The sequence below is a fragment of the Gracilinanus agilis genome, chromosome 4 (assembly GCF_016433145.1).
Source record: "Gracilinanus agilis isolate LMUSP501 chromosome 4, AgileGrace, whole genome shotgun sequence".
Lineage (NCBI taxonomy): Eukaryota > Metazoa > Chordata > Mammalia > Didelphimorphia > Didelphidae > Gracilinanus > Gracilinanus agilis.
Window position 1 is genome coordinate 145631038 of NC_058133.1, and position 14344 is coordinate 145645381.

Below are 14344 nucleotides of genomic sequence, written 5' to 3' on the forward strand. Positions count from 1 at the left end.
ATGCTTCAACATTTTTTTGTTTGTGTTATGGAAAGGAGAGTAATCTGGAGATGCTTACTGTGGATTTCAAAAAATTAGAAAAGGGAACCCTTTAAAGACCATTACAACTTTCTCATCCAAACGAGCATTATTAATACCTCAAGATTCAAAGAGCTCTATAGTAACTGAGCTAAAGACTAATTTTGAAGCAAGGTATGTAGCATATAAACTGTATTGGAGCACTGCTAATTAGAAACTATATTAATAGAGAGTCCATTTTCCCCAGAGACCAAATGTACTTCCAAGGATACAAGAAATATAAATGTTTGTACTTTTGAAAAAATAGTATTTCTTTGAAAAATTATTCCCTTATAAAATTTGTAAATTTTTGATATTATTTGGTTTAATAACATTTGTTAAGGTTAATGAGAGACGAGGGGTAAAATTAATTCCCTAATGGGTAATAGTGGGAAGAACATTAATTCCATTGAAACCACTCAAATGGGGGCCTAAGCTAAGAGTAGAGGGAAGAAACACCACAATTCTACAGGGTATCACTAGAATCCTTGGGGGAAAATAAAGCTGCCTGAGTGGGATAGTGAATTCAGGACCTACTTGCTAAACAATGATGGGCTGAAATACATGAATAATAAGGTACTTTCTGACTAATAGCTCCTATAATTCTATCACTGGAATGGCTCATATCATTATTAGGACTCAAGAACTTCATCTCTAAACCCAAATTTTAAAAGAAAATATGCATTACTTTGAGATGCTAATGTTCAGATTAAACTTTGCAGAAGAAAATCTTTAATCTTGGGTTAGACCACATAGAGAAGAATCATATCAAAAGCTAGGTAAGTTGAGAGTTCTGTTTTGGTAAATAAGCCTTGGTCAGATTAGGTCTGGATCATGTTGTTCAATTTTGGGAATTCTAGTTTAGGATGGAAAGTCATAGAACATCAAGTGTTCAAGGGGTCTTGATATTTTGGCCCATGAAAACCGGTTGAATAAATTAGGACTATTTAGTTGGAGAAGAAAGGAAGGAGCAAGAGAGTTAACTTTGTGAATTTTAACAGATTCTTGTATATTTGATTCTTAAAATTTTATGTTGATATCTTTGTCCCCAGGCCAAATCCTCCTATACGAAAAATAAAAATAATTAAAAACAGTCAAGATTTCATTCTTATGTTTTGGGGTAGCCTTTTTATCAGTAATATTTTCCATTTATTAATTCCCAATATTTTATTTTTAAAATCACATTGTTTTATTGTGATTTTTTCTTTTAATGTAATCCAGCACATATTTTGCTTACATATTGATATCTACAATGATGGAAGAAATTAATCCACACCAATGAAATAGTAAATCCTTAAAGTGGTACTGAAAATGTATCCTAATTCTAAAAGCTGAGACACAGTGCATAATAAAATCTTGACTAGTTCTAAAATGCTAAATTTTTATCCAGTGTAAAATGGCCCAAATTCCTGATCTAATTGCCATTCTGCTACACCATAGTGTCATTGAAGGAGGTATGGGACAGCTAATGGTCCTAAGCTGTTGTTGTTTCAATACTTTTCTGAAATCATGAGGATGGAAACTCCCTTTGCCTGCAAAGGCACTGAAAGATCAGGTGGCTTGGTTTTGACTACCTAGCTATTATGTGTAATATATATCTCAAAGGTATTTCTTACTCAATGACTATCAACTATGCCATGCTGCTTCTCATGCTATCAGCTCCCTCTCTCGTTCAAGATAGCTGATTTCAAGTATCCAAAGGTTTGTTATGAAAAATAGATTGAATTTTAATTGGCATGAGAGGATTTAAATTGGAGCAATAGGTAAAAACTTGAAAAGAAAACTTCATCTTAAAATAAGGAAAAAATTTCCTAACCATTATCTATCAACAGAATAGGATATATTGGGAGATAAAAGTTCACCTACTCTAGAAGTCTTCTGATAATTTTCACATTAGCACTTGCCATGTGTTACTGAAATAATTCATATGCTAGCATATTCTGGACTATAGAATTCTTGGGTCCTTTCCATTTTGTGGATTCTGTGTTTCTGTGACTCTCATGATACCGTACTGTCTTAAAATCTCTCTTACCTAAAGAATAAAGCATTCACCTTTTTCTCATATCACTCCAGTATAATAATTCCACAAGGAATCATCTCTCCTAAAAGAACTTTTAAATCATCCAAGAATATAAAATAAATTTTAATTAATGCTCAGTTATGTTGAAAAAAAGTTTGTGAAAATCTAACAAATGACATAAGTTTTAATTTTTAAAATATTTGAAAATATTTTTAACAAGTCAGTAATTTCCTAATCTGATTTCAACATATCTTTATTTAAAATGTTTTTGTGTTGGTATTCATACAGGATTTTTAAAAACCCTAAACACTTTGTTACTTTGAACATAAAATGCAAAGTAAAAATTAAGGTTATGGTTTTACTATTCTTTAGATTGATTGTATATGGTCTATGTATGGTAATATGAATAGCATTTTCCAAAAAAATAATAAATCCTTCACCATTTAAAACAAATCCAGATTCCACAAAACCTATGTTTGCCTAATTATAGGTTTGTATTTTGATGTGGTTTTCTATGTAAATACATTTTTAAGCTTGCAATAGGAATGTATTCTATTAAAAGCAGATGTTATTTTAACAGTTACAAAGTACCAAATGTTTATTATCTATGCCTCAAACATCAGAAATTGTTGTTTTAAAAGAATCTATTTTCCATTTCAGCCATTATTTCATGTAGCTTTCCCACAAATCAGATATAACAGCCCAATTATTAGCTAAGCACATATCTCACTATGTACTGCACCCCCTCCCAAACCTCCAACCTAATACTAATTTCCACCCGTCTATTTTTTTTAAACCTAGTGTAACAGTGAATACTAGTGTCACACAAAACGCTCTTGGTGCATAATAATAGTGGTGTTTCTGTAAGAACTTTGTACCTCAGAATAATTATTTAGATTTATATGGAACAAATGAAATGGAGACCCGACAGGTATAGTATGAGCTTTTTATAACTAGATCCTATAAAGAGTGCCACAAAAACAACACTGTTATAAACCTCGCAATACAATCGTGCTTAATTTCCCTACTTGTCAAGCAGAAGTTATTTAATCCCAATATGTATTTCATATAAGAATAATTGAATTATTATGAATTTGAAACTATAGATTTCCTCACAGCTCTCTACAAAGATCATTGAACAAAGATTATTATTGTTATTACTACAACGTTATTATTACTACTACTTAAAGGTAGCACTGAATGCAGAATTTTTAAGGTTTGCCAAATGATTTACACATATTGTCTCATTTTATCCTGACAACAACTCTAAAAGGAGGATGCTATTGTTATCCCCATTTTACAGTTGAGGAGACTGAAGTCAAAAAAAGTTAAGCAACTTATCCAGGATTGAATAGCAATGAGGTATTTGAGACTGGATTATGCTTAGTTTTATACTGAAGCTTTCTATAGAATTAATAATAATATTACTTGGATACTAAACAATCCTTTTTCTATTATCATTATTAACTTTAATACTGTATCAGCATTTTTCCTTCAGAATTTGGACGTAAAAGATGTGGACATTATGGTATATTGGAATGGGTTCCTAGTGATTGTTTAGTATTTAGATATTGTAAATGCTAATTCCAATGAATCCTTCTATTACCTCTCCTATAATAAGTAGCAGACTCAGCTATCTACCCTACTGATCACATTTCCAGAGGCTAAAGCTCAACAAATATTTAGCTATCAGAGAATTTTTTCCCCCTTGTCCCCTCCTTTGGGCAGCAGCAAGTTAATCTGATAAATATAACTGAAGAAACTCATGAAGGAATTCATTTGTGTTGCATTAAATGGTTATACAAATGTCAGTTAGGAGTTGAAACACTAACACAGATTCTTCTTGTTCAGTCTTGTTAACTTTTGTGTGTAAGTTTATGTTGCGGGCAACATGTTCCTAGGCATGCCTTTTAAGCACGATCAGACACTATTTATTTAAAGCATATTTTACAGTGATATTCCCATTTTTTTGTCATTGTGGGAGAATATGAAGCACCATCACTTGACATCCAATGAAGTTTAACCACAATCACTGTCTGCTTCTAACCACTCTTTATAGGCCACACAAGTGAATAGCCCTTACTTTTATTGCATACAGAGATGTGTATGTCTAAATCTTACATATAAAGCCATATTTCATGAGGAAACTGTTACATACAGAGGTATTACAGTGGATATGTTGGAGGAATTAGGCTAAGTTAGGGCAAGGGCTACAGAAGTATTTCCATAACTATCAATTTACTATAATAGATAAATTTTACAATTTTTACTCTAACAATATGAATATTGACCATTATTAAATGACAAATGTATTCATACCTATAAGAAGGAAAAAACATATTGATAAGGATAAGGACTTGTGACTGAATCTGTGATTTTATGGATTCAAGGAACTCTCTAGTAAAGAAATTCCCTCTATCAATGGAGGTCAGCAATTTTTATTCAATTCAATTTAGAGTTTTACTAGTCAACTTATATACTGAGTTGACTAGTATACTGAGAAGATGAATAACTTACCCAGGGACACATAGTATATGTAATAGGGGAAACTTGAACACAGGTCTTCATGACTTCATCTTGTTCTCCATAGTCTTCATTTTTCTCTCCTACTCCCTCTCCTTTCCCTTTCTTTTCTCTGTTTCTTTACTTAAATGTAAGCTAAATCAGCTTTTCATATTTTGTTAAAAATTTCTGCCTTATATTTTTTATATTTTCTAATAGTATTCTTATCAGGTGACATGGTCACAAGGAGAAAATATACATATACTTTCAACAAAGCACTGTGATCAGGATTATAGTATAGGATTATGATTCTCATACATGTGTATAAACATAAACAAATATTTGTTTAATATATTCATACACAATGTGTTATGTAATACAGACACAATGTGATATATGTATAAATGAATTTATTTGTATATATATATGTATCTGAGAAACATAATCTTTAATATCATTATAAACACAGTTCATTGCATTTATGTATGCATATATATGTATATTGATCATTTACATGTATTTATATTGATATATGACCATCACATATAAGAAATACTTTCAAATTGAAGCAAGTGACTTCATTTAAACAACATATCTAGGAAAAAAAGGTTTCTTGCTTATTTTTGTTTTTAATTTACTGTGACAGTTGGATTTATGATCTAATTGTCATGGGTGCTTTTTCAGACAATGATCACATCCTATCCATACCTGCCCATGCTTTGAGACCCTTTTTCCATATTATAAAAATAAAAACCCTAGCTTCAGGTAACAGTACACTTTCTTTTAATTTCTTGACAGCAAGGAGATAGCAATGAGGAGGGTAGGTTGTGCAATAGAGAGAATGCTGGACTTAGAGTAGAAAAGGTCTGAGTTCCAATCAAGCCTCTGCTACTATGTGATCTAAGGAAATTTACTTATTTCAGGCTCAGGTTGTTTTGTTTGTTTGCTTGTTTGTTTTATCTAAAAAATAGGATTCATCTAACACTGACCTCACAAGGTTATTATAAGGATAAAATGAAGTGTTTTATGTGTGTGTTCTTTGAAAATAGTAAAGAGCAATATGAATGTTAGTTATCATTATTTTCATGTTTATTTGGCGAACTACATTCTTTTTTCCAGTCATATATTTTACCCATTATGTCATTCCTCCCATTCAGTTTTTGTTATGTAATTTTTTTACTCTTGCCCATTATTTGGATCTCCTTTTCTCTTTGGTTAAGCTTTTATTTTAATTCTTTGAAGAACTTAGTATTCCAGGAGTTGTACTATTTAATAATATTGATTTTTTGTTTTAGATATATTTTTTTTTTAATGAGTAGCTTGCAGTCATTAAAAACACTGCACATCTTCCCAAAGGTAGGTTAACCTTTCCTCCAACTTATTGGGTAATGAGTTCAGAATGCTGGTGATTATCTAATCAGAGACTCTGCACAAGTCCTATATACTGATGGACCTACTTCATGGCTCGTCAATCCCACAGCATGTGATAGCCTATGTCAGTGTTCTATAAACATTTTTGAATATGTATTTTATGAGTAAAAATGCCTGGGAAATGTTTGTGTGTATGCACACATATATATATTTACTTGTGTCTTTATTAATTCTATATATTTATTTCTATGCTAATGACTATTATAATATGACAAATAATTTATAAATAATAAAAGTATTCTAAAATGTACAATAATTCTAAATTTTAAAGGAGACTTTAATAATATGTCACATGTGATTGTGCATTATGATGAAACAGGATTTAAACCAGATATTCAGGGATGATTTAATATAAGCTAAACTATTAATATAATTGATTGCATCAACCAAAATCATATGATTATATCAATAGAAGCAGAAAAAACTTTTTGACAAAATACAATACTAATTCCTTTTAAAACTCTTGAGACCTTAGGTAGAAATTAATTTTTCTTTAGATTAATAAGAAATATATGTTTTAAAACCATAAACAAACATTAAATGGGGATAAGCTAGAAGACTTCTCTATAAGATTAGGAATAAAACAAGAATGCCCATCATCATTCATATTATTAACATTGTATTAGAAATGCTAGCAATAGCAATAAGGAAGGAAAAGAAATTGAAGATATATATCAGCAAACAGGTAACAAAAATATCTCTTTTCACAGATGATATATATGTATAAACATATATATATAAACTGCTTATCATTTCAAAGAAAAATTAATTTAAACTATCAATAATTTTAGTAAAGTAGCAGGCTATAAAATAAAATCATATGTCATCAGTATTTGAATATATCACTAACAATATCCTGCAAGAAGAGATAGTAAAAGATAACCCATTTAAATTAATGATAGGTAGAATAAAACACCTAGAAATATACATTCCCCCAAATATCTAGAAATTATGTGAACATAATTATAAAGCATTTTTTGTATAAACCAAGTCAGATTTAAATAGTTGGAGAAATATTAATTGTTCATGGGTGGGCAGAACCAATATAATTAAAACAGACAATTTTACCTAAATTAATGTGCTTATTCAATGTCATCCCAATTAAATCAACAAAAAATCATTTTATTGAACTAGAAAAAAAATTTCAAAATCACCTGGAAAAACAAAAGGTCAAGAATACTAAAAGAAATAATGGGGTAAAAATGTTAAGGAAAAATTTCTAGCAGTACTAGATTTCAAACTATATTATAAAGCAGCAATTATCAAAAATATCTGGAACTGGCTAAGAAATAGGAAAGTAGATCAAGTGAAACAGAATAGATATACAACAAATGGTCATAAAAGATTATAGTAACCATATGTTAGACAAAAGTAAAGTTCCAATTTTTTGGAATAAGAATTCACTATTTGATAAAGATTGTTACAAAAACTGGAAAGCAGTTCAGTAGAAACTAGATGTAGACCAATATTGTACGCTATTTACCAAGATAAAATAAAAATGGATACATAGTGTAGGTATAAGGTAAATATTATAAACAAATTAGAACAGAAAGAAATATATTACTCACTAGATTTATGGATGGGGAAGGAATTTATAAATAAAGCAGATTCAGAAAATATCATGAAATGTAAACAAATGCATAAAATTTAAAGTTTTCTACAAATAAAACTAATATAGCCAAGTTTAGAGAAAAACAATAAATTGGAAAAAATTATAAACAATTTCTTGGATAGAAGTCTTATATTTAAAATATATAGAAAACTTTGTCAAGTACATAAGAATATGCACCATTCCCTAGTTGAATAATGGCCAAAGATATGAACAGATAGTTTTTGGATAAAGAAATCATAGCTATATATAACTATATAAAAATTGCTCTAAGTCATTATTGGTTAGAAAAATACAAATCAAAACACTTTCAAGATATCCTCTCATGCATATAAGACTGGCTAAAATGATAAAAGGGAAAAATTACAAATATTGGGGGAAACTGTGGAAAAATAGGGAGAGTAATCTATTATTGTTAGTGTAACTATTAACTGATCCAATCATTATAGAGAGTAATCTGGAATTATAGTTAAAAATTATAAAACTGTGTGAACATTTTGACCATACAACACCTCTATTAAGTTTATTTCCAAAGGTGATCAAGAAAAAAAGAAAAGCAAATATATGCTCTCAAATATTTATAGCAGCTCTTTTTGTGGGAGCAAAGAACTAGAAACTGAAGGGATGCCAATAAATAGCTGAACAAGTTGTAGTACATGGTTGTAATGTAATACTATTGTCCATAAGAAATGAAGAAGGTGATCACAAAAATACTTGAAAAGACTAACATGAAGTGATGCAAAGTAAAATGAGCAGAACCAGAAGAACGTTGTACACAGTAACAACAATAATGCATCATGATCAGTTGTGAATGACTTAACTATTATCAGTAAGGCAATGATCTAGGACATCTCTAAGGGACTCATGATGAAAAAGGATATCCAATGCCAAAGGAGAAACAGATGGAGTCCAAATGGAGACTGAAAACATACCATTCTTCATTTTACTTGCTCCATGAATTTTTCTCTAATAAAAGCAATATGTGCTTTGTTTCACAACATGAAAAACAGGGAAATATGTATTATATGATAATATATGTACAACATATATCATATTACTTGCCTTGTTGGGGAAGTAGGACAGAGCAGGGGAAAGAATGAGATAGAGAGTTTTGGACATAGCTAATGTGAAAATTTGCTTCTCTTGGATGAGCATATTTATTATATTTTATTATATACTTGAAACAAATGCATTATATCATTATGTTATATGTTATATTATTTGACATATAAAAATAAATGGTAACTTAAAACTATAAAAATTTGGAATAAAGATATAACATTGGATAACATTGAATGTAGAATTAATAGGGAGCACTAGAGTTTATTGGATAGGGAAGTGACATGGATAGGCCTACACTTTAAGAAAACCTGTTTGGAGGCTGTTAAAGGATTTATTTGAGAGAGACAGGAAAAACAATCAGAAGTAAGAGTTGATGAAGGCTTGGACAAGTGGTAGCACAATAAGTATAAAGAAGGAAATACATAGAAGAGATCTTGTAGAGTTAGAAAGACCAACATCGAGAACTAAATTTATATGTGGAGTGAGAGAGAGTGAGGAATTGAGGAAGACATATAGCTTGTGAACCAGAGCAACCAGAAGGGTAGTGGTATCCTACACAATAATAGGAAACCTCTGAGAATTGGATAAGGAAGATAAAATAGTGTAATGAGAACAATGATATAAATCACAGCTTATCCATGAATGTTCATCCTGTGCTTACTATTTCTGACTGAAAAGGGAAAATAATGGGATAAGCATTAATCACCAGATATTGCCTACCACCATCACCATAAGAATCTACCTGCTAAAGGGCATATATGCCAGTCACAAAATGTCCTGAGCTAAAAGGTTGGGGACTATAATGGAGGAAAGGAAGGTTGATGGTGAAGATTTTGCCCATGGAACTCTTGCAGACACATGGTTTCTCTTTTGAATGATTAGCACCCCACCTGAAGGACTCACTCCCATCTTCCAACATAAGGCAAAATGAAAAGTACTGTGCTGATTAAAGAAAAACTCATAATCGGCCATTATGGAGGAAAAGATGATGTAAATCCATCTTTCTACCCTTGGTTGACCACACCTTCCTTCAGGTCAAGTCATGGACAATGCTAGGAGAAAATTTATCTAGATAAGAGTTTTTTTTCACACTTTTTCCCTGTATAAGCAATTAGATTTAATTCTCCTGGGCATCCTTTTATTCCAGAGGTTCTATAATGTTCTGGGACTGATCATGACCATGTCATCTCCAAACAAAAATTTCTGGAGACTCCCCATCCAAAGAGAACACTCTTTCATTTGGCCATTATTTTGGATGTCCTAAATGACAATGGCAAATGTCTATTAGCAAAAGTCTCCTTATGTTTTGCTTGACAATATGACAAATTTGTTGTTAAAACATTATTATTTGATCCTGACAAAAACCCTATGATGTAGCTTCTATTATTATTCTCATATTATGGTTGAGAAAATTGAGGCTAAACAGAGATTAAATTATTTGCCCAATGTCGCACAACTAGCAAATATCTGAAGTCATATTTTAACTTGGACCTTGATGACTCCAGTCCCAGCACTCTACCCACTGGCTAAAGCTAGAGTCTTAGAATAGCTTATCCACTGCATGAATCTAAGTTTGAAAAGAAATGGTTAATTGTGGTTTGTTTTATACATGAGACCCCAGATTATGTGTACCTCCCTTTGGCTTGGTATGCTTTCTTCCAGTACATGAAAGATCAAACAATAAGCATAATAAGAGCTTGAATTCTCAAAATTTTCCATTAAATATTGTTTGCAAAGTTCTGCTAACTCTATTAGTAAATGTTCAGCAAGGATGCCTTAAATTCACATGAAGATGATTCACAAAGATTTTTTAGAGATGGAAAAAATAGATATATGAGGTAATACTTAATGGTATTTCATAAATATTTCTAAGGCTTTTGGTATAATTCCATCATGTTTCTTCAGAATTTATCTTTCATGGATAAGCTCCAAATTAGGTCCACCTTGCTATGTGTCTTGTTGCATTTATATATGTATATGTATATATATATACATGTATATATATATATATATATAGTATGATAACACATGTACAACCCATATCAAATGACCTACCATCATCTTGGGGAGGTGCAAAGGGTAGGAAAAAGGAAAACATGGTTTGCAAAATGTCAAAAAAATTTAAAATAATTTTTAAAGATTTTTTAAAAGTTAAATCATCTACTATGAAATGTTTCTTTATGTAATTGGCTGAATCTGGTTGTTCTTTCCAACTATGATTACTATAATATCTTCTTTTTTCTCCACATAGCAAATCAGGTACTGTGATGCCAGAAAACAAATGTAGCAGCTTGATGGTCACTGATTGACTCTGTTACATAAATCTTTATAGATTTTCCCCCATAGTTTATTTATTCATTGTCCTGTTTCACCTTTCATGTTCTGGGTTCTTGGTGTTTAATTGTATCTATCACCTGGTTTAAACTTCTCTGTTTGATTATTGCTTGACGTTTTATGATGTGATATTGTTCATAAGTTCCCACTATCCTCTGACATAAGGTTTTACAAATGAATTTATATTCTAAATTTATATTGCTATTATCTTTCTCCATCTAGAAATAAACTCTATTGTTTGATGACCAATGCAGTTTGAAGGCTCTTTTGTTCTCCCCTCATAGTAGTAAGATTTGTTTCTTTTATAAGTCCTTAGGAAATGGAGATGATCTGTACAAATAGATGGTGTCTATATCAGTTCTTTTATCCACTTATTTTTAAGTTTAATTTTTTCTTTAAGTGGGTCACTTGGGAGCTGTATCAATTGTTGTCCTTTTTCTCTGTTGCTTTCCCCATTAGGATTATTAATTGGGATTAACCAAAAAATAATTTTTGTTTCAAACTTTGCTCTTGCCTCTTTATCTTTCTAAAAGACATCACTCTCATAATATAGTAAGGTATGTATAATCTTTTTTATTGACTAAAATTTTTGCATAGCATATAGTCACTATTTAAAATTGTTATTATTATTATTATTATACAAATGTATCTGTATAAAGTATAGAATGAATGTGGATTGGTGCTCAAATACATTCTCCAGAAGTTTGTTTTCCAGTAATTCTTTGATGTGACAAAATAAATATCATTTTTGTTGTCATCTGCTTACTTTTCCCAAAAGTTAAATTCGTGGAACTTTTATTTTAAAATCCCAGTTAGTAGCGTCTTGATTTTTTGTTTCCAAAAAGGAGCTCTGCTAAAATAAAATGCTTCCTGTGCTTCTCTCAAATATGAACCTCCTTACATTTAGTGCTTGAAAAATCAAAGAACCTTTATTTGAAAAATAAATCTTATCTAATCAATTGCACTCCTGTCAGTGTAAAAACTATAAAGTGCTTTTTTTATTTGCCCCTCACAACAAAGATTTTAAAATGCAAGATGTTATCATTATTGTTGCTTTAAGCATCTAGAAAACAATCCTCCTTCCCAATATGCCAAAGGGTAAAATATACCAAGTTTGAGAATTTCAGATTATCACACCAAAAATGTTTGCTTTGTGAAAGTAATACAGCACAGGCACCTCATTAAATACCAGTGCATCCAGACTACAGACTTACTTTCAGGAAGGAGACAGATCACAGAAAAATTATTTAGCTATTTTTAAATATTTAAAGAAAAACAGAACTTCCAGCTTCCATTGTATACAAGTAGAATTACTCTGAATTATCTTCATAAACACATGCCACTGCACTTGAGGTTATTAATTTTATTTGAAATGAATCATGAGGTACCAAAATGTCTACACACAATCAGTACACATCTGCCACATAAAGAAAACTACTTCTAAGTACTCTAGGAATACACTTTCCTTAAACAAGTTATCATAGTACCCTGTAAGCACTGAATGGATGGATTGTTCTTTCTAAATGATGAAGTTAAACAAACTCAGCCTTCTTCAATAACATTTCACTTAAGAGCAGGTCTCTGTCTCTGGAATTTCTACAGGTTTAGAAGAGAACAATGTCTATGCCACTCTAAAACCAGCCTTGAAACACAGAGTTCAGCATCAGGAGCTCAGCCAGGCAGCTACTTGACAACTATGGTTACATGTCAAGATAGACAGTTTATACACAAGGCTTGAAGTTGCCATTGTATAAATGAGTCTGAATTGATACAAATGAACACTTTTTCTAAGAGAAAGTTTCTTCTCCACAGTCTTCCTAATGAGGTGTCAGTAACAAAAGAGAAGGATACTGCCTACCACAGGATTTGTGTGACCTGTCACAAAGTTTTCAATGATGACTTGCACACACAGAGATACTCAAGAAAAGGACATTGCTTACTGATAGACAGTGGAGAAATCTATTGCCAGTCAATCTAAATTCAACTCTTTGTGACATTCATCATATAGCAGAGTTAAGCAAGATACAAAAGTGAATACTGTTCCAATTCAAATATGGCAAAAAGACAATGAGCAGCTAGGTGGCATAGTGGAGAGAGTGCCAGATCTGGAGTCACTAAGACTCATCTTCCTAAGTTCAAATATGGCCCCAAACACCAGCTATGTGACCCTGGGCAAAGTCATTTAACCCCATTTGCCTCAGTTTCCTCATCTGTAAAATTAACTAGAGAAGGAAATGCTAAATTACTCCAGCATCTTTGCCAAAAAAATTCCAAAAAGGATCACAAAGGACGTGGACATGACTGAAATGAATGAACAACAATAAAATGAATACAATGCCTATTATTCAGATGTCATTATTAACTTCTCTTTATCAGTCTATAAAACAAGATAAAAAAGGTTTACATTAGAGACATAAAAATGAGAGCCATCATGAATTCTTTGCTTCCATGTGAAGTTTGGGGAAAATTTATTGATTTGTTTACATTCATTGTAAGCAATAGGAATCTAAGGCAGAACTCCAAGATCTCTTTAGAGGAGGAAATCTATTAGAGAGTCATTTTGGGGAGAAAAACCAATCTTGAGATTCCCATTTGGGAACGATTGTAAATTTTTATACTACATTATAATACTGATTATAATCTGATAATGATAGTGATAATATAATGCTGATAATCCCAGAAAAATAACCATATTTAGGTACCACTTGTTGCTAAGTAAGAAGGGAGCTGAACATGAAGTTTTATACTCCCAATGTAGAAACTCCTTTGATATGTAAACATTGAGATTAAACTAGATAATAAATATTAAAGGTTAAATTTGAATCCAAGTCTCTTTAGTTCCAAGCAGAAGATATATTTCATCCTGCTGGGAATCATTTTTTTCAGTTAAATAAAAAATATGAGAAAAATATTAATAGTTTCTCTATTCATTAAAATCTTAATATACTGAAAACTACAGGAAATGATCAGCCAAATTTTATTCTATTACTTATTATAAAATTTTTTTGTCCAAAAAATCCCAACCAAACCTAAATAGTTTTCCATCTAATTTTCCTTTCCTTTAATATTTTCACCTCAAAACTTTATTCCTGCTTCTTTCTATAGTACTAACCTTACTATATTTTTCTAACACCATTGAGTATAGTCCACCAACCCATCAGTGTCCAAAATCATGTGCTAACAACCTATGTCCACTAGACAAAGGCACTGACACTTTACAATAACATGATTACCCAATACCTCCTGATACTTCAATGGTTGCCTTGCTGACACTGTAACTGCTAAAGTATGTCATTTTCTGAACTAGTTCTGAACAGAAACATCAAGTG

At 31.2% G+C, this 14344-nt stretch overlaps 1 protein-coding gene across 2 annotated transcripts in view; it reads right to left on the reverse strand.

Moving 5' to 3' along the window:
* The window catches only part of FMN2 (formin 2), a 453830-nt gene that overhangs the window by 326381 nt on the left and 113105 nt on the right, over nt 1-14344 (reverse strand). The gene's annotated exons all lie outside the window — the stretch shown is intronic.